The following is a 19,440-nucleotide window of genomic DNA, read 5'->3' as shown; positions in this document are numbered from 1 at the left end:
GTTAAATGTTGATAAAAATGCTCAGGACAGCATTTATGTCAAAAACAAACAAAAAATCTGAGTGCACATTATCAGTATGTACAAACACCTACAAATAGCTATCCTCAAAATGAAAAAGATCAAAACGTACATCAAGAAAGGGACGTGAGGATAAACACACATCAATAAGCAATACAGCAAACGCAGCAGGCCACAGGAAATGTTATTTTGTTTTCATAGAAATATTTGTAACCTGAGCAGAGGTCTAATCAACCAGAATAACTGAAAACACCTGTGTGCTGTGTGTGTGCAGGGCATTCAAACAAAACAAATCCTCTCCACAGGTGTGGTAACTTACTGCAGTGAACGCTCCTTCTCCTCTTTGGAAGTTAAGTGTTGCTCAGGTGTATGTAAAGCTGGCCCCTCATTCCCATTTGACTCTTCATGTGTTGTGTTTGGGTCCGCCCCAACACAATTATTGATGATAATATACAATCATCAATAAAATCAAAAGCATGTTTTGTCTTAAGATATGAAATCTGCAGTGGTGATATTCTGGGCTAATTAATCCTTTCAGTGTTTTCAGAAACACATTATCTCGTCACATACCTTATACATTTTATAATTCACACATAATATTATTTGGTAATCTGTAGTCTCTCTGATTTTATAATCGATTATCACATGCGTTTTACCTGGATTTGAATGCCCCCACTTAATGCCCCTATGTATAGAATATTTATGAGACAAGCTTCTTTCAGAATATTCTACCGGCATAAATTTGAAATTGTAGAAACATTAGATGTGTAATTCCATCCACACTTCTGTAAGCTGTGTTGTAAAGTGGGTGAATGTGTTTATTCATTTGCTTGTTTTATTTCTTCACTGCAAGTCTGTCAGCCACTGTATATTTAAAGGTCCAGTGTATAACATTTAGGGTGATCTATTGGCAGTTTGAGTATAATATGCATAACTATGTTTTGAAGTGTATAATCACTTGGAAATAATAATTATATATATAAAGTATTTTTGTTACCTTAGAATGAGCTTTTACATCTACAGATGACCATAGTTTTTCCTTATAGTTTGGAATGAAAGGATGAAGTGAGGGAGTTGCAATGTGCAATTACACCACTAGATTCCACTTAATCTTACACACACACACACATAGTTGGTATTATCTATGTAGTGCAAAGAGGTTAAATCTAATTTATAATATAATTTTTAGAGGCTTTTAGAGTACAATATAATTTGTGATGCTAATTCTTCCTGTGTACAATATACATGTCATGCTCTGATCTTCATCAACAGCGCACTGAGAAACAGATTATAATCACATCATGTATAAATTAAAGCTAACAGACAAGACAAGTCATCAAGTTTTATCAGCAGTGACAGTCTGTGTAACGAGTGGATGCAGAACTTATCTTGTCTGAATAACTGACTTGTTATACCTTTCCAGGCTTCCCAGGGGATTCAAAGCTTTAGACCTGTATAAATCAATGAAGTATCATCAGTCTAGAGCAGTCTTGTTAAAATATAATTGGCTATTCTTGTAAGCTTTATTCATACACTGGCTCTTACTGTACCACCACAGTATAACTGCCCTCCCAGAGTGCCTGACATACTAACCTTTTCATAGTTGTCTCTAAATGGCAAAAGATCAAAAATAGAAAGAGTCACTGACAAATCTACCCCTGGGTCTGATTTATATATTCTTGTACCAAATAGGTGCCTGTAACCAATAAATCTATCTTAGACCATGATACAGTATATCCAGAACAGTCAAGACTTGGGATGTAAAATGTCTCTTTAAAATAGAACCAATTGTCTAAGTGTTGTATTTAATTACAAGGAAACTACTACAAACCCATTTAACTGTAACTGAAAATAAAAGTGATAGACCCAGTGGACCAGTATTGTTTGTAATGAATAATTGTCAAGGACCCACCTTAGGGAAATATGGACGTTAATGGTTTTACCAATACCCAGTTTATTATAGCAAACAATTTTTGATGCTTTGCTTCTTTTTCTGACAGCACTTTGTAAATGTTGTGACAGGTTCTATTGCTTGACTGTTAGAATTATATTGGTGTCCAAGTCATTTCCAAACCAAGACTGAAAGTGGGTCTAGGATGACTTGAGTCCTGGACCAGACCATGTGGAACAAGACCAAAGCTAAGGCCTAACAAAACAGTCAATAAAAGTTGGTTTTCTTTTGTATTGTAAATGCAAAAGACAGCCCATAAAGAATGGCTTAAGAATCGGTGAAAATGTAAATGTGCTGTATTAGCAAACATGCTAATTCATACTCTTGAGAAGCCAATTAATCAATGCTTAGGAGTGAACTTAACACAGAGGCACCGTCAGAGTTGTGCAGATGCAAATACCATAAATTGTTTGTTGTCTAATTCTAATCATCAACACTATTATCATAATAAATAGAAGTAATGGAGGATACATTTGAATAACAGTAAAGACAGAGAGTTCTGTGTCTGGTCTATATCATTTGAAAAAGACAAGCTGACTACTGTTTCAAGAACACCCATAGTTACTGTTTCAAGAACACCCATAGTTCCAGTCAGGCTAAGAGAAGATCAGCAGATTGTTCTTTTCTATTGTTGGATCATTATGACAGCTGTGGTCCCAGGCTGTTCGTGGCAAGGCTGACTGACAGGCTGAGCACCATGGAGCTGACAGGCTTAGCACGTCCATTGGCAGATACAGATGTCACATGCACCACAGGTCCATCTTGCAGCTCGGAATGGAGAACAGGACGGTCATCACCAGAGGGCTGAGGGAGACACAGGGCAGCCTCACAAAAAATGATACAGACCTCTCAGTGACTTGAAAGGCAGAACACTCTTCCCTTTTCTGAATCACCAAATGTGTCATAATTCAACCAAAACACACATAGTTTTAACTCGTCTTTTGGCATGATGCTGAAATTTTCAAAATTTTTTCATATGTTGCATGCAAAACAAGCCCACACCTGTTTGTTTTTATGTAGCGTCATGCTGTAACAATCTGTCATGCCAAACACGTGTCACTGCTGGAAATGTATAGAGTTGTCGATTAAATTTCAAGAATGGGCCACCAATTATCGAGCATGTAATGGAGAAGTTGTAAAAGCTGTTTCAGTGTAGCTGACTCGTGCGACCTAATTAGATGTGACAAAGTTCAGCATCTCTTGGGGGTAGGATTAAGAACACATTGTGGAATGCGGACCGTTTGGACAAAATCGATTATGACACTAATCCTTGATGAATAATGAATATGGTCATTTACCAAGAACGCTGCAGGGGGAAGTCCATTGTGTGATGATAAAACGATGCTTGGAGGTAAGCTGGAATGAACCATTTACTAATACTTGGTGGTAATGATAGAGACCTTCTCTATGATGATAATGTGCAGTGCCCTGAGGCAGCTGCTTAAGACCTTTTCAACCCACGGGTGAAAAGGCCAATCCAGAAAACCCATTTAACTAATACAGTTGAATCTGTGAAATACTCAGTGACACAGGTATGTTACCCGTTCCTCTGGGAGGATATAAACTCACTTCCCTCAAGCTGTGGTGCTTAAATAATTTAACACATAAAAGACTACGTGAGGGATGTGTTGACTGAAAATCAATTGGATGTCCACAGCCTCATATGTCTCTTTCGCAGCGTTGGCACCAGCACTTCTTTAAAAGGTGCAATAGGTTTTCCCTGCAGGGGTTATACTCAGAAAGTACTTCAGGAATCCAGTGCATAACAACGGCATACTTCCCACAAAATTTTAAAACATTTCAGAGACACCATGGCATCACTGAAGCTAGATATGCCTTTCTAGAACACCAATCATTAAAATTTGATCCTTGAGTGTGAAAAATAGAGGTAACAAAGCCACTACTGTGTGCCTAACCATGATCCAACCGTGAATGTTTCAAGAATTTATATTTCACAAAGTGAGCCCTAAACTTTTGTTTTGTACAATGTTTGGTAATCCTGTAGGATTGTAATTATGGAATAGAAATTCATTTGAGAACAATGCTATTTTGGAACTTTACAATCCCTTTAGACACTACAACAGGCTCATTATAATCCTAAAAGTCATAGAGGCTTTGCAGTTGGGACACAAAACTCCAAGCAAAACAGAAAGAAGTAGCCACACATGACTCTGACAGTGATGAGGCACAGTCTTTCTTTCTGATGAAGATGAGTTGTGTGTCCTAGCAAATAGATAAAAATATTCTCAGAATTACACATACGAATATTTCTGTCTCTGTCTAAATTCCAAGCCTATGTACCTTTCAATAATACTTGTTACTAGATTACTTTGATTAGTATTATTATGTACTGCAGGCAGGAATACAGGTCTAGTGACATGGTTATTAAGGTTGTTATTTATTCCTTAATTGGAAGTATTTGAAAGAAATACTCAAAGGAAAAGATGAGTTTTACTTCAATAAATAGGGGGTGTTGAGAAAAAATAGACCACAATATGTTATATCTTCACAAAATCCATTGTGAATGTGCATGTGTGTTTGTAAATGTACAAAGGATGGAAAACTCATGTCCTAGTTTCAGGCTTAAAATCCGATCATCCTTGCTTTGCCACAAAATTTTGCCACCTGAAAAGCATTTAGAGACCAGTTGGTAGAATACTTTGTGTTGGGGTATTAAACCAATAATCAGACTTTCTTTATTCCATGTCTGAGAAATTGACATGGAATAATGACACAAAATATAGGCCCCGTTGTGTTGCCCCCCCCTCCACACTCAACCAGAAGATCAGACAGCAGCTTTGGCTAGATCACTCAATTTGTAATAGCGCCAGAGCTGAACTTCTGATTTATGAACAGTCAAGGGTCTACAAGAGGCCATTAACTATAGGGAACATGGAGGAGTGAGATGTATGTAAATGAATTTAAAATCCAAGATTATAACTCTCCGTAATTTCTAGGTTCTCTGTCAAGATGGTTTTGCTGCTATTAGAAATATTCAAGGCTTGAAAGAACCCAAATTGCAGGGCATATTGCACATGGATTATTTTGTATGAAATCTATAATGTGACCTACATGCAATACAGTCATTGTGTATTGATGGTAACAGCATAAATTAAAACAGTCATTTCTGCAGCATCCAGTATGTTAATGTACTGTATGTGCACTGATTATATGGGAGCGTTTTTCAGAGGGGGGAGAATACAAAGCAGGCTTATGCATGTGTATTTGTGTGCAATACAGTCTGTGAGTGTTTATGAAATACTGCCAGGCTCAACTTCAGTTTGTTGATTTTGATTCAATTCCATGAGTTTGGACAGAGACATTTCACAGAGCATAATTCTGTTTTGCAAAGACACCAAAACTCAGCGAGGCATACTTTCAGGGCCTTGGAAGTTCCACAACGTCAAAGCGCTGATCCAAGCATTTCCATCTCAACAATGGTTGTAGTAATTTAAATGATTTGACAGGTACATCCTCTCTCTTGACAGAGGCAGGCTATTACAAAGAGTCTGTGATTCACATATGGGCTGAGTTAAGACAGCTTTAACAGGTACACACAATCCTTCAGGTTTATTCCCCTGAATCTGCAATTGAAGCCACAATGTAAAATCAGTGCATGTGAAAGGACACACAGACTGTACAACAGATGCTCAAACAAATATGCCACTTCCTGGTTCAGCCAGCTGCTTAATGAAAAATACCATGTTGGCCTTAGGATTCTCATAGCATACTGCAGTTGTCAGTTGAAAATCTGGCATCTCGAATATATAAGATTGTGGAAAAATATTGTAGTAAATGCTAACACCACCAGAATGCACTGTCGCTTTTGTGTTACCCTTGATTGCAAGATCGGGAACAGCATAGAGGTAGACAGAGAAACGGGAAACCATATTGTTTCCTGCAACAGTGATGCTCACAGTGGCTGTCGATGGAACGTGGGATAAATAACTCAATATAAAATGTGGGCTTTTGCCCAAAATGAAATATATTGAAACATGCCTACTAATCTGAAACCCTGTTGCAATGGAGGTTAACTTTTAGCTACCCTTACAGCATTGACTCTAGTGGTGGCAATGTTCCCATGAACTTTCATATACATGGCAACATTACATAAAATGCTAAAACATTAATCATACTACAGTGAAAACTGCACCAAAAGAAGATGACCCCTTTACAACTGAGTGACAGGCATGTCTAATCTATGATCTAAGCAGTGTAAGGCGGTTGGAAAGCTACCAAATACTCAAGAACACAAGTGATACAAGGGTGCAGGTGTCCTTTTGTGTCAGTACATATTTCAAGGGAGTGCAAAAAACAACAAGTTAGAAGGCCACCTGTGGTTTGCCTTTTGAGGTGAGACAGGCTCTTCAGCATGTTTCTCAAGGTAAGGCTAACCCTGTATTGGATACTGGGAGCCAGGATAGCACCGTCTCCAAGTTATTCTTCTGGCAACAGCAATAAAGGCATAATATATACAGCCGGATGGGTCTAACTAACTACAGCCAACTCACTGACAGGCCCAATTGTTTATGTTGCACTACACTAACTGGACTACTATATGCTGATATTAGCTAGATTATTATTAGTAGACAAGGATCAAGACCAGGATAACCATGGTCAGAAAAAATGGAATAGTTCCAGAGATGATGTATGGAGTGGGAGCCAGCATAACAGGCTCCGGAGAATGATGACAAGCTAGCACAACCTTTCCCATTGCTACCTGTACGAATACATTAACAGATGCAGTAAGTTGGTTGTTGAGAGTTTGATATAACACTTGTTGGAGAGTTACCCTCAGCTTGGAGAGAACCTTTTCAGCAAAAGCTAATATATGAAGTCGTAGAAATGATTTTTGATGTATATGCCATCAGCTTCAGTTGCTTCAGTGTACACTGGATGCCTAAAGAAACCCTTAGTCGAAGCCAAAAAGCACAACCCTGTGGTCTCCTTATGGTGCCCAGGCTGGTGGAATCCAACCAACCAAGTGGTGATGTGCTTAGCCAGATGAGTTTAACAGATTGCATAATTAGCTTTACTGGCCAAGCATGCATACACATACAACACATTTGATCCTTGTTTTAAGTTACTCTCATTGTGTACTTAAACACAGTTCCAAAATTAATTTACAGGAAGGTAGAGATAAACATGTAGCCAAAAAACAAGGACAACTATAAAGGTACTCAGAGAAAGCAGTTCTCTGTCAAGGCCACTAGTCCAGTCTTCTATGACATGCAAATCTGCACACCATTTACTTTATTTGCATTTGCGTTTAAGTTTGCGTAGGTCACTTGCCTGATTGCTTATTTATTACATACCTGCTGCATTTGTTTCTACAGTTATGTTTCAGGTGGCTGTTGGTTTTGTTGTGTTTATTCACAGCACACCATTCACTTTAACTATGATGAGTTTGTGCATGCACAACATGGTCAGTTCATTTAGCCATAGGAAAGTGAAAAATATTGTGTGTATCTGTTTCGTGATTTGGGTCTTCTCTTTGGACGATGATACACCCTTCTGGCCATTTTCATGAAAATCTGACTGGTTGACAATGACTCAGTCACTCATTCAGCCGTACTGACCTACACCTCCCACAGAGTACAAAGAGGTTAGCACCATGTCTCAAGAAGAGGTTTGTCATCAAAGAGGATGAGTGCACATGTCAAGGCCTGATGAGACAGACAGTAGCTTAAGGCTAAATGGAGACACCTTGTTTGGCCTCAAATATTGTTGTAGAGTTGAGAAGACAGGGTTGAAGTTCAAGGTAGAGAAATACCATTTGCTCTTGTCTAGAATATGTCTCCTTTGTCCTAAACTCAGTTAAGGGCACAAGTGCAGACCCAGATAGCTGCAGTGAACCAGTGACCTGTGACGGCCACTCAAGACTTGAGATATTTCTTAGGACTTTGCAGGTACTGTAGGAGAATTCTACAGGGCTTCTCTCAGCTGACGGATCTCTTACATGATGTAGCATTAAGAGCTACAAAATCCAAAGACCGGTTTGATAGAATGTGGACACTGGAATGCCAGGAATCTTTTGACCATTTCAAAGAGAAAGTGCTTTGCTACCGAATGATACTGATTTGTCTCTTCCATTATTGCAGAGACATTTGACAGCAGCTTAGATTTAAGTGCTGTTCTCTATCAGCTGTAGATGGCAAGAAATGGAACTCCTTTCTTTCCAGTGAACTGTCTCTGTCTAAAACATTCCCCTTACAATTAACCTTGAAGTCACCTTATCTAGGGACATTTTAACATCACTATATTGCCTAGATAGCTGCATTTGATTTTAATGTGTAATATTGCCCTGGGCAAAGTTAACACTGGAGCTATATCTCAGCAGCTGTAAGCAGGGAAGCCCCAGCCAGACAGGAATCACTAGGAGTTTGATGGGTGCATGTCCATCTGTAAGTCATTAGGAAAGGAATGGCAGTAAGCACAAATGTAGTGAGTGTACGTATTAAGTGAGGCTAGATAGGTCTGTGAGACCTAAACCTAAGGCAGTTATGGGATCAGAAGAAATACCCACCTATAAGAAGGGAACAAATTTGTCTACTTAAAGACTGGGCAAGAAGACTGGTAGATTGATAGATTAATATACAAAGAAATGATTATGTGCATGCAGGTCAATGTCAGTGGCTCCTACTTCTGGTGTGTTTAAAGGAAGCATGTAATCACATGTTGCATTAACCTATCAAACAAATACATGACTCTTTGAGAGGTGTTTTTGGGTTAGAATGTGTGAGGCAGTGGGTTGAACAGTGCCAAATATGTGTTGTCACCAGGATGAGCCATCTTACGACAAGTGAGAAGAATTTCCTACACGGCACCTTGAAGTTCTCACTAGATTTAATTTTAGTCAAGCCTGCCTCACAGGGTTGTAAAAACATGTTGGATATAGAAAAATCAAAGCAAAGCAAATCATTCATTGTAATATATATACTTGTACGTACATACATACATACATACATACATACTGCTGTTCACGTGTGGTCTTTCCAAGTGTTGCCATACAGGCAGAGGCTGTTGCTCAACTGTAGTATTAAAAAGAAGGGGCTATACCATTACAGTCTAATCCTAGTGTACACATTTGTACAGATTTATATATCGACTCCACAGTTACAGGCTTGACCAGTTGGCTGATGTTGCCAAAGTCCTATTCTGGTTTACAGGAGATTATGTGCTGAAGAAATTATATTCAAATTCCGGAGGTGTGTAAAAAACATAGTATAAAGTTCACACTACATCCCATCACCATCAAGGTGATGAAACAAAAGAAACAATGTGAGAAATTCAAAAGGATGCTCCATAACCTCTTATGCTCTATAACACCAGAAATGAGAAGCTGTTGGCCTGAGTACTGGCCAGTGGTCTAGTGTACGTTTAGAGTAACCACACTTCTCTGTAGTTTAGAGCAGAGTTGGATAAGATAAGAAACAAGATTTGTTGGTGCTTCATTAGGAACATCTAAATGAGGCTCATACTAGGCACCGGCAGCACTTGGTCAAGGCTGTGGTTTAATAAAGAAGTGCACAGTTACTTAATCATGAGACATGGTGTGCAAATTATCATTTAAGTGAAACCACAGACTAACCTTACCAAAGTTCTTTTGTTGCCTAAACCTAACTAAACACAGGACTCAGCATGTGAACTATATTCGTAATTCCAAAGAGACAGTGGAGACAAGTTAGCTAATCTACCCTTGACACTGGCCAAGTAGAAATAAGATACAAAATGCTTTGGGTCCCTCTATTTACAGGGTAGTTTACAGTTTTACATAATCAAAGGACAGTCAAAGGTGGACCTACTAACAAAGTCCACAGACTGAATCTTAGGTCATGTATTATCCCTGTTCCTGATCCCAGTAGAGCAACAGGAAGTGCCCATAAATTAAAAGCAGTCTCTTCTTCCTCTAAAGTTACACCACAACCCAGATTCAGATGCGTAGTATGTAAGCTAGAATTGACATACCCCAGTCTAGAACAAAGGGAAGGAGTAAGAAATTGACTGGTCATTAGATAGATAGATAGATAGATATACTTTATTGATCCCAAGCTGGGAAATTGCACATCTCTTCGTGTGGTCTGGGTTTAAATATAAAGACCTGTTGAACTTCATACTCTGATGGAAGCTTTATGACGAAACGCATCATAATCATTTGTCAGCTTCTTGTTGTTGTTGTTGATGAAATGATCATGACGGGACCTTTTTCATCTCTATAGTTGTACAATCTCATATACTGACCACTTGCTGTGTACTTCAAGAAGTTGGTGAAAGAATTAAAAGTATGAGCTAAGTCATTTTAATTACAGTGAATGTCCTTGTAATATCAGTTTCCGGTGTTTGACATCATAGAAACAAAATTACGAGTCATCGCCTGACATGAATCATCTTTATGAATATTCACAAAAGAGTCTAATGATGTTAAGGACAATACGCATATTTCATAGGGCAATTATCTTTTTGTTTTCAAGTTGTGTTACATTTGCATTGTCAGCGACAAAGGTACTATTGTCCTCTTGATGATGCTGCAAAGGAGTGGGTTGTGTGATGAGAGGTATTGTCCCTCTTTACTAGTCATTGTTTTGTCAAAATGGTGGTTTCTGCTTCTATAATAGCCCAACAGAAATGTGCTTCACATATTTACAAGACACATTTTTCATGGTATTCATTAATGAGCAAAAAATACAATACTGTACATGTAAATATAGAAAGGGAGGGAGCTGCTGAAGCACGGGGGATGATTATTGATTCTAGAGTGTAAGTTGAGAGACCATAAGCACATTGTTATTACCTTAGGCACAAATTAATACTTTCAGTTTGACTTGAACGAGAAGTCATGCACAGCTCACTTAAGATATTGTCTGATGTCAATTGCCAATGCACTAATTTAATTTATTTAAATGTCTGTGTGTACAGAAGCCTGAACAGATAATCATTAGGCTTTTACTGAATAAAGTGTCAATTACAACAATAACAGACTATGGGATATAAAAAATTATGTTGCCAAGTCATTTAAACTGCTTTGACCTCTTGGAGATGTAAACGGATCTATACATGTACCAGCTTAAACAACCTATGAATATGTCAAATATTGCAGCTTGTAGAGTCATGGAATGAGGCATATGGTTAAATTATGCATCCTTGAGTGGTGAACTCATTAGCCCCCAGGAGGTCCCTCTAAATAGACCACAGGCCTCATCTAGGCCTCCATTTAGAGTTTATAGAAAGAAAATAGCTTGGAAACCATGCTAATGGTTCACAACCTGATGAAAGCAACCTGATAATGACACAATAGTCACATAATGAAATCAAATTAGAGGCTTCAATCTCATATTGTACTGTCCATTTCTAACTGCAGGCTAAGCATCCATCTGTAAGTGATTCATAACAGCTTTTTATGAGTCATCCCCCCAAAGATTGTGTGTAATAAAGACTGCTGAGGAGAATAAAAGTGTTTGATCACGCATCCGTCCGGTGGCATGACAGTCTAATCCAATAACAGCTCCTTAAGGAGGTCACGCTGAAAACTTCAGGCTAGTCGCAGGCAACACAGAAAAAATTATGGATGGTTATTCCCCTTATTCACCATTACAGTTATGACTACTGTTATGGTGAGACAGATATGTCATTCCATAACTGGTAAGAAATTTCATCTCTAGACACACAGCATGACCCGCCTTTGGGGGGCTGCTGACATGAACAATCTATATGATGTAATAAGCAGCAAGAATCCTCAAGTCTACCACAATAAATACTCATCCCCATTGTAGGCTATTGTACAACAACAATCCCACTGCTTCCTGTAGCTACTGCCAGAAAACACTACACGTTACTTCCTAACTGAAAGAGACTTGCATTCAGTGGAGGTGTAGAGTCCCTCTGGGAGCCCCATTACTCGTAACAATGCCACAATCCCTGCGTCTCACTACTCAGAGGGCGGACGCCTGGTGTGATATACACCTTCACATTAGCCCCTGACAAGAAAGGGTTGTTTTTGATGAAGTGCAGTTCTTTGGTGACAGCCTCCTCTCTCATGAAGAATATTTACACAGCCACAAGTGGAGCGCTGTAAATAAATTGCCTTGTGGTGAACCACAAAGTCACCAGACCTTTTCCTGCAGAGAAGGCAGAGATCAGGGGAGATGACAGTCTTTTTGCTTCTCAGTCTCACAGTAAATGCAACCATGGATCAATTACATTCAATGTCCTGAATAAAAGGAAGTGCAATTTAGCATACTTGTTGCAGATTCCAGTCTACTGTAACAAAACAACCCCATGCTGTGTTGTCAACTCCTTACGAATAAAAGTTGCTGTGGCAGCTCAAAAAGTTTCTACACTTGTCAGATGACATATTCAACATGTTGTTAAAAATATGAAGGGAGGAGCTGATCTGTACTGTACAAGGGCCGCTGTGATCATCAGACATCTTTGAATATGATGAGCAAGTCTCCATGAGCTGTGCCAGATTCTTGTTGCATTTGTGAAATGACAGTTATAAAAGTCACTGCAGATGTATTTTTTATCATGGTTTACAACAGTTTTTTTTACATTTCAGTTTCCTCTTTACCGAGCGATACTTTATTAGCTGTAGCTGTTTTGTTGATTTTGTGAGTATACACTATTATTATTATTTGCAGTAATACAGTGATGTATTAACAAAACAATTTCAAGTTTCACAACAACCAACTTCCATCCCTCTATTAAGACTGTATGATGAGGTGGAAAACTCCAAAACAAGTGAGTATGTTTACCTTAAGTTAAGATTATTGTATCATTTACAATTTCAATAATAATTAATAAAAGTTAGCACACTTGGTTCAGACTGTGATGAAAATGATTGGTAAGAAAGATTGTAATAACATTCTGTCTAGTCTCTATGACCAGTGCTTACTTAAACAGGTAAAGAGAATCCTCTGTAATCCATCCAACATTCTCTTCTCCCAGTGTGAGCTATTACCATCAGGCAGACAATACAGAGCTCAGCAGAGTAAATTGAATTGGTTTAAGAACTCCTTTGTGCCCGCATCAGTCATCTTCTATCTGTCTAAGAATAAACAGTCACGCGGATTTATGGTGATATATAATATGCAGAATAATTAAACTTTTTACTTACTAGGAATTACATACTTGACAATTCTGCACCTTATGATTTACATCAAATGATAATGCAGTGGTCTTTATGTAGTGGGCAGGAGCTGATGTACTGTATTTTCTGGTATTACAGAGCCACATTGCTATTTGAGCTGTGTCTCATATAGGAATTTATACTGTATACGTACTTTATGTTTGTATGCATTGAGGTTGATGATGATGTGTTGCTACTTGCAAGCCAAATATTATCTAAAGCCCAATATTGCTCCACAGAAGAAATGAAGGCAATTGATCAACCAGAGAGCTGACATGGAGTCTGTCAAATGTACTTCACTGATAAGTCAGATCTAGATGTCTTTTTCAGTGGTAGGGATCAACAGACTCTTGACATGTTGTTGCTTTTTAGTCTCAGATATTTATGCAGAATTTTATGTTGAACCTACTACTTAGAAAATACTTTTTTATTTTTTATTGACAGCCTCCTAAAAAATCTTGAGACAAAAATAATTTCTGTTTATGACCTCGCATCTTTCGTAGTCCTAGAATTTTTCAATTTTTCCGAGAACACAGTGCAATTAATATTGCATGAGAGCAATTTGAATTCAGCCACTGCCATTGCATTGCAATGAAATAAGCTTCATATTGCTAAAACTGTGAGGATTAAAAACCAGGTGCTTGAGGCATTCTTGAGTCTACTGCATTACATCTGATCACCACATTGAGAATGTCTGTGCCAGTTACAGGTTTTGAAAGCCTCTGGCTCAGTGTGATAACAAATGCAGAAGGTGCATGATACATTATACTGAATGGCCTAAGTCAGATACCATGCTGTTGGAGTTTACGCACTACTGTCAACTGTCATTTTGTACATTTGAGTAATCTTTTGCAGAGATATGCTGGTGAATGGACGCACACAAATTTGATTTCAGTTAATTGCCACATTGATATAGTATGTCAACAAGTGGAGTGTGTGTGTGTGTGTGTGTGTGTGTGTGTGTGTGTGTGTGTGTGTGTGTGTGTGTGGAGCAGTAGTGGATTTATTATCATCATTATCACTTTCTAACTCTTAATTAATCAGAGAGCGTATTTTCCTGCAAGGCTTTTTGTTTATTTGGTAGTTTGCTGTAGGCCCTTCATATCATTACAATAATTTTAATAGTCTACTCTATCTCACATATAAATCTTTAAAATAAAATACCATCTGAATGGTGTTCAAATGAAATGATAATAAATGCACACTGTTATAAACAACTTCTCCTACTTGGTCTTCTTCTCCCCAATACTTGTGTTTATGAAAGTACAGATAAGACTAGTGAGATAAATAGAAATTTAAGGCAGGCTGGTTAAGATGTGATTAGAAATACATTGTGTCTTTTTTTGGAGTGTGTGCTCACCAAAATCAGCTGTACACATTTGCAACAACTTGACAGAAGTGTTTTGGAAGTTTCAACCCCCCAAGCAGCATTTTCATGGCAGGTGGTATTTGGTGATATCAAGAAAAAAATATATACTTCTTAGGGCAATGGTAAGGGTATTGAGTTTTAGTGTCTACAGCTTATAAATTGAGGGGAATAATTGCAGGCACCTGACATTAATGGTGATTCTCTTTGCTTCTTCACCAGCAGCCGTTGTTTTCTCTCTGTCAGTGGTGCAATGAGTTGTCCCCCTGCATATCAAGGCTGTAGTTGACAGGGGCATTTAGAGTGGTCACCCTGAAAGTACATTCTTAAATGAAACACTCTCCTCTGTCTTAAAAGTGTCCGCTGTTGTGTTGTAGCTTACTTAGCAGACAGTGATGCTGTCTCGTGTGAAGCCGATCTTCCAACCACAAGTTCTACGGTCCTTAATTAGACATAAAGTTACTTCTGGGGGGGGTAATGTGCTGACAATCACATACTGTTTACTTCAATCAGGCAGGTTCACTTGTGCTACTGTGCACACTGTAATTAAACTCTGCCTGGACTCGCTGTAGAGTAGATTAGGACATCTGTTACTCAGGCTGCAGGAAGTTACTGTGAAATATTCATATGTCAAGGAATATAGCATGTATAATCAATGTATAATCATAAGCTTGCAATATGTTTGCATTTTGGAGAGCAAATTGACATTGACATTCATTGTCTCTGTGGCAGCTTTACCCACTAGAATCATGATTGATGATACATTACCTTTAGAAAAAAAATCTAATAAAATGAGAATGAATATTGTGTATTTATTGATGTTTATGGTCATACCGCTAGGTGACTATGGTATGGTACAGTCTGTGATTTGTTAATTTCAGGCATGGCATTGGTGATGTCCCTAACCCTATAACATTTTGTTACAGAGGTGGCTTTGTCTGGGGATATATTCTCAGCTGCACAGACACTACTGAATGATCATAGAAAATTGTAGGGATATTATAGGAATACAACAGGCAGCAGAGTGTCTCCATGATCCTTTCATGCTTCCACGACTCCATGTTGCTACTTGTCAATTTGAACATGATGGTAACCCTGTACTATAGAATACATAGGCTACAACATAATATATCATCTAGTATTTAAAGTACATATTTTAGAGAATAATATAGATCCAAGATGAAACTGACAAATGATATTTCAGAGCCATGGTGTGGGCCAGAGATTCTACCTTGCACAAAACAATCAATGGTTCAGGAAGAACTAGAGTAACATATTCAACTAAATAACCCCTCTGCCCTTGCACTCTCTCTGCTACTAGGGGATGGGGAACAAGGAGGGATGGCACGGTAACAAGGGGGATGCATTTTGGTCAAGGGGGATGGTATCAAATTGCCAACTGTGTATAAATGCAACTGGGGTGAGTAATCATATAACCAAATATATAAATACCAATAACAAATGCCTCAAAAGCCTCACCTGTCTGAGGGGTAGCGTTATCTCATGTCTTATGTGTTTTAAAGGCTGTCCACACAAAGAACAATAACTTTAATGATAATGATGTAAACATCCACACGGATGAGCGATAATGTTCTGTAAACAGTAGCACCAAGCACACGCTGCATGCTCCAACTGTGTCAGCAGCTAGGGAGAATGTATATTGATTACTGTTACTGCTGTATATTGTGCAGAGAAACAAGAAATAAACCAGGAGGATCTGGGATCACAAGGTTATTTAAAGACGAGAGGAGTTCCAACACTGTTACAAGTGTAGTAGACTTTCTAGGACAAATTGTAATCATTCTTTGATAATAAAAAAAAAGAGTACATGAGTAAATGGTATGTTTTCCCATCATCAAATAACTCTGGAATCAGAAGATATAGTTATTGTTATAGTTTTCATTCTTGGTGTGGACAGCCCTTTATAGTTTTTCTACTCTGCTCTCATGCAGAGCTTTTATCTTTTCTCTCAAATCTGACAGCATGAGATGGGGACAATCAAAACAACAAATACTGTGTACATAATAGTGCAACGTATAGAATATGCAAACAAAGTCTCTTTACTTTTAATTGCTAATTATTCACTGGCATGGGTAGTGAGCTTTGAGGAAACATCAGACATTTAGCTTTGCAAAATGTACAGCTTAAAAAAGCCTAATTGAGGAATAATACCACAATTATTCTATACATCTATTCATAAACCACTAGATAAACACATACCAGTAATCTTGTGCTTTTTGTGTAGAGAACGCGCTGTGGATGATGAGACCACATGGTGAGCTTGTCTTCATCTGGCCCAGCAGGGGTGCCACTGGCCGTCCTTCCCATTCTCTGAACCCCTTGTCAGAGCACCACTTATCTGTACACCCAGAATAGTGGCTGGCTTCTGTCTAGGTTCATCCTCTTCGTCCCCTCACGCTATTCTGTGGCATTCCTTTGTGAAGATGAGGGCAGGCTAATACCTGTGCTATTTTGCAATGCTCAGGAGCATCTTATCGCATGCAGGCAAAATCCCTGGCCTTGGAAAGGAGCAACTAGGCCAGTCTTGTTGGTAAGGGGCTGTGGCTGTGGTAACCAGTGGCACGGATGCAGCCTTATCTCAGTGTGAACAGCTATGGCACCCCTCCCTATCCGTCTAAACTCCACACAAGCCTCTCAGATTAACAACACCCGTCTCGTTCCTGCACCCCCCTGCACATACCCCTCATCCTCCTCCCTAGCTCCCCAGTGCCCTTGAACAGACATCATTACTGTGATTATTACAGTTTATCAGGCTGATGTATACAGAACAAAGCATTGGCCTGTTCTGGAGTGGCTTTGTTCTGGTTTTTGTGTTTGTCGGTTCATGGCTTTGTCATGGAGGTAACGAGGAGGCCTATCAAGACTGTGTTAACAGGCCTTCGGGGGAGAATGCTTCCATTGGACAATGAGCAGGAAGTGGGATCATAGACAACCCTTGATTTGGTACAGCTTACTGTTCTACCTTCATCCCCTCTGTGTGAGTCACTGCTTTCCGAAGCTTCCCGCTCTGTGGTTTATCTTGTACTCCTTTGTGGATTGTCTTAGCATTACACATATGTACACATAGTACTTCTAAATATTCTGTGGTCTTTCTCTGTTTTATGTTTATATTCCTGTGCTTTGTTGCTTTGTTAGTCTGTCAATAATTTTACAATGACCCTGTGTGTTAAAAGCACCTTATAAATAAATTTGGATGGCCTTCAATTGACTTGATATGCTTAGAGCTCCCACAACACTGTACACAGTAGAAAAATCCATTTTTCATTTATGAGAAATCTGATTTGGGTTTTCATTACTCAATTATTCTCCACTGAAACTTAACCTAAGGGCGGTCTGTCATCAGAATGCGCACCATTCTCCTGGCAGCATGATACACTCAGTAACATTGGATTTCCCTTGTCCCACATACTAAAATATGCAATTATGTATTTCTTGCTGAGGAAGAAAATGTAATGCCAAAGGTTAAGGATTTATATTTTATGTAATGTGTCTACACACCTTCTTAGCAGCAAACTTTATAATCCACGAAAGCCAGGCACTTTTTGTTTTTGCTCTTTCTGGCTGGCAAAATACATTTTGAACTAAAACCGGGGCATCTGTTGATTTGGGAAGACAAACAGGCATCTTAATTAAATTCAAAGTGGTTTATGGGAAGGCATTATTCAAATCATACCGTCTAAGAAATTAAGTTAGAATGCATTTGAAACGTGAAGTCAAATATACTGGAAGGGGAGGAAAATCGTTTAATTAAATCCCTATAGTTGTCATTAGCATGCAAGCTTCTGGAGCCCTGGTCACAGATTACATGTGATGGGCTAAAAAGCTGACGAGCACTTTTATTCAAAAGTTATTAACTTTTTAAGCACCCAATTACGCCTGCTGGATTGCAAGCACACAACTTATAATCTTCTAAGGCAACTTTGGCTTAGGATCATTGTCCCTCTGAAGTATGGCCAATTAAGCGCTGGTGGGGCTGACAGAGGAAACATAGACTGTGTAATGTCAATACGATACTATTTTTTCCTTCTGAAAGTTAAAGCACAACTGTTCATGAAGTAAAATATACAGCACCTTCCCTGAATATATAGACAATTAACATGCACAGCAAAGTGGAAGATTGTTGTGGGACGACTGCACAATTAGCAAAACTGATTATTCAGCTTTCTTGTCGGCTTTGTGTGAGGCATAGTGCGAGAAAGTAAATCATAGCTGAAACTGTGGAGCTGATTTCCACTGACTATCAGAGCCATCATGACACAGTGGAAAGCATAAACTAGATTCACCCTGTACTTATCTTTTGCCTACACTTTATTTACTCACTCCCTTCGGAGCTTCTGTAGTTTTCTCTCCTTCACCCAAGCTCTTTAAAAAACATTGAACACCTGTTTGTTGTTTGTAAGAGGAATGTGCTACTTACGGAAAAAGACTGATGTTTGAAGAAGTCTGATTTTGGTCTTTTCATACCCGCAGTGAGCATTGACATACTGTACAAAACTCCAAAGAAGAACAAAAAAAGAAGTGATTCTCAGAAACACAGGCAACAACATACTTGGCAACAATAACACATACAATAAGCATTCAATTTCAGGGACACCATATTGCAAAACTCTTGCTCGCATAATTTCAGTGTACATCAATATGAGTTAACAGATGCAGGGTTATTTTGTTTGGATGAGAAACTGTTCATTGAAACATGTTCACATGCCACAGCATCCAGAGGTCAGTCTTGGTATTTGTCAACTCATTGTAATTCTGTGAGCCAGGTAGGAGAGGAAGCTCATGCCGTGAAATTGTCATCGCAGTGACTGCAGAGGACTTGAGGGACGTGGGTCAGTTGTCAACCAAATGACAGGGTAGTCCAATCCTTGACTGCCTCCCTGGGCGTATGTCTCAGCGGCACACACTTCTCTGCCAGAAGACAGTGTAGCACAGCCGTCCTAAGCTGTTGTGGCTTATGTT

General features: G+C 38.8%; 1 long non-coding RNA gene across 2 annotated transcripts; it reads right to left on the bottom strand.

Annotated features, from left to right (window-relative positions):
* Positions 1–1,944: 1,944 nt before the first annotated feature.
* LOC127371690 (uncharacterized) lies at positions 1,945–17,022 on the bottom strand. Of its 2 annotated transcripts, none has more exons than XR_007886429.1 (2): positions 16,681–17,022; positions 1,945–2,794 (listed from the first exon to the last, which is right to left on the bottom strand). It is a non-coding gene; the product is annotated as an uncharacterized LOC127371690 (long non-coding RNA). The 2 variants fall into 2 exon arrangements; XR_007886428.1 differs by having other exon boundaries at positions 1,945–2,773.
* Positions 17,023–19,440: the final 2,418 nt, after the last annotated feature.

The sequence above is a fragment of the Dicentrarchus labrax genome, unplaced genomic scaffold (genome assembly GCF_905237075.1).
Source record: "Dicentrarchus labrax unplaced genomic scaffold, dlabrax2021, whole genome shotgun sequence".
Taxonomy (NCBI): domain Eukaryota; kingdom Metazoa; phylum Chordata; class Actinopteri; family Moronidae; genus Dicentrarchus; species Dicentrarchus labrax.
This window is presented reverse-complemented; position numbering and strand designations above follow the sequence as displayed.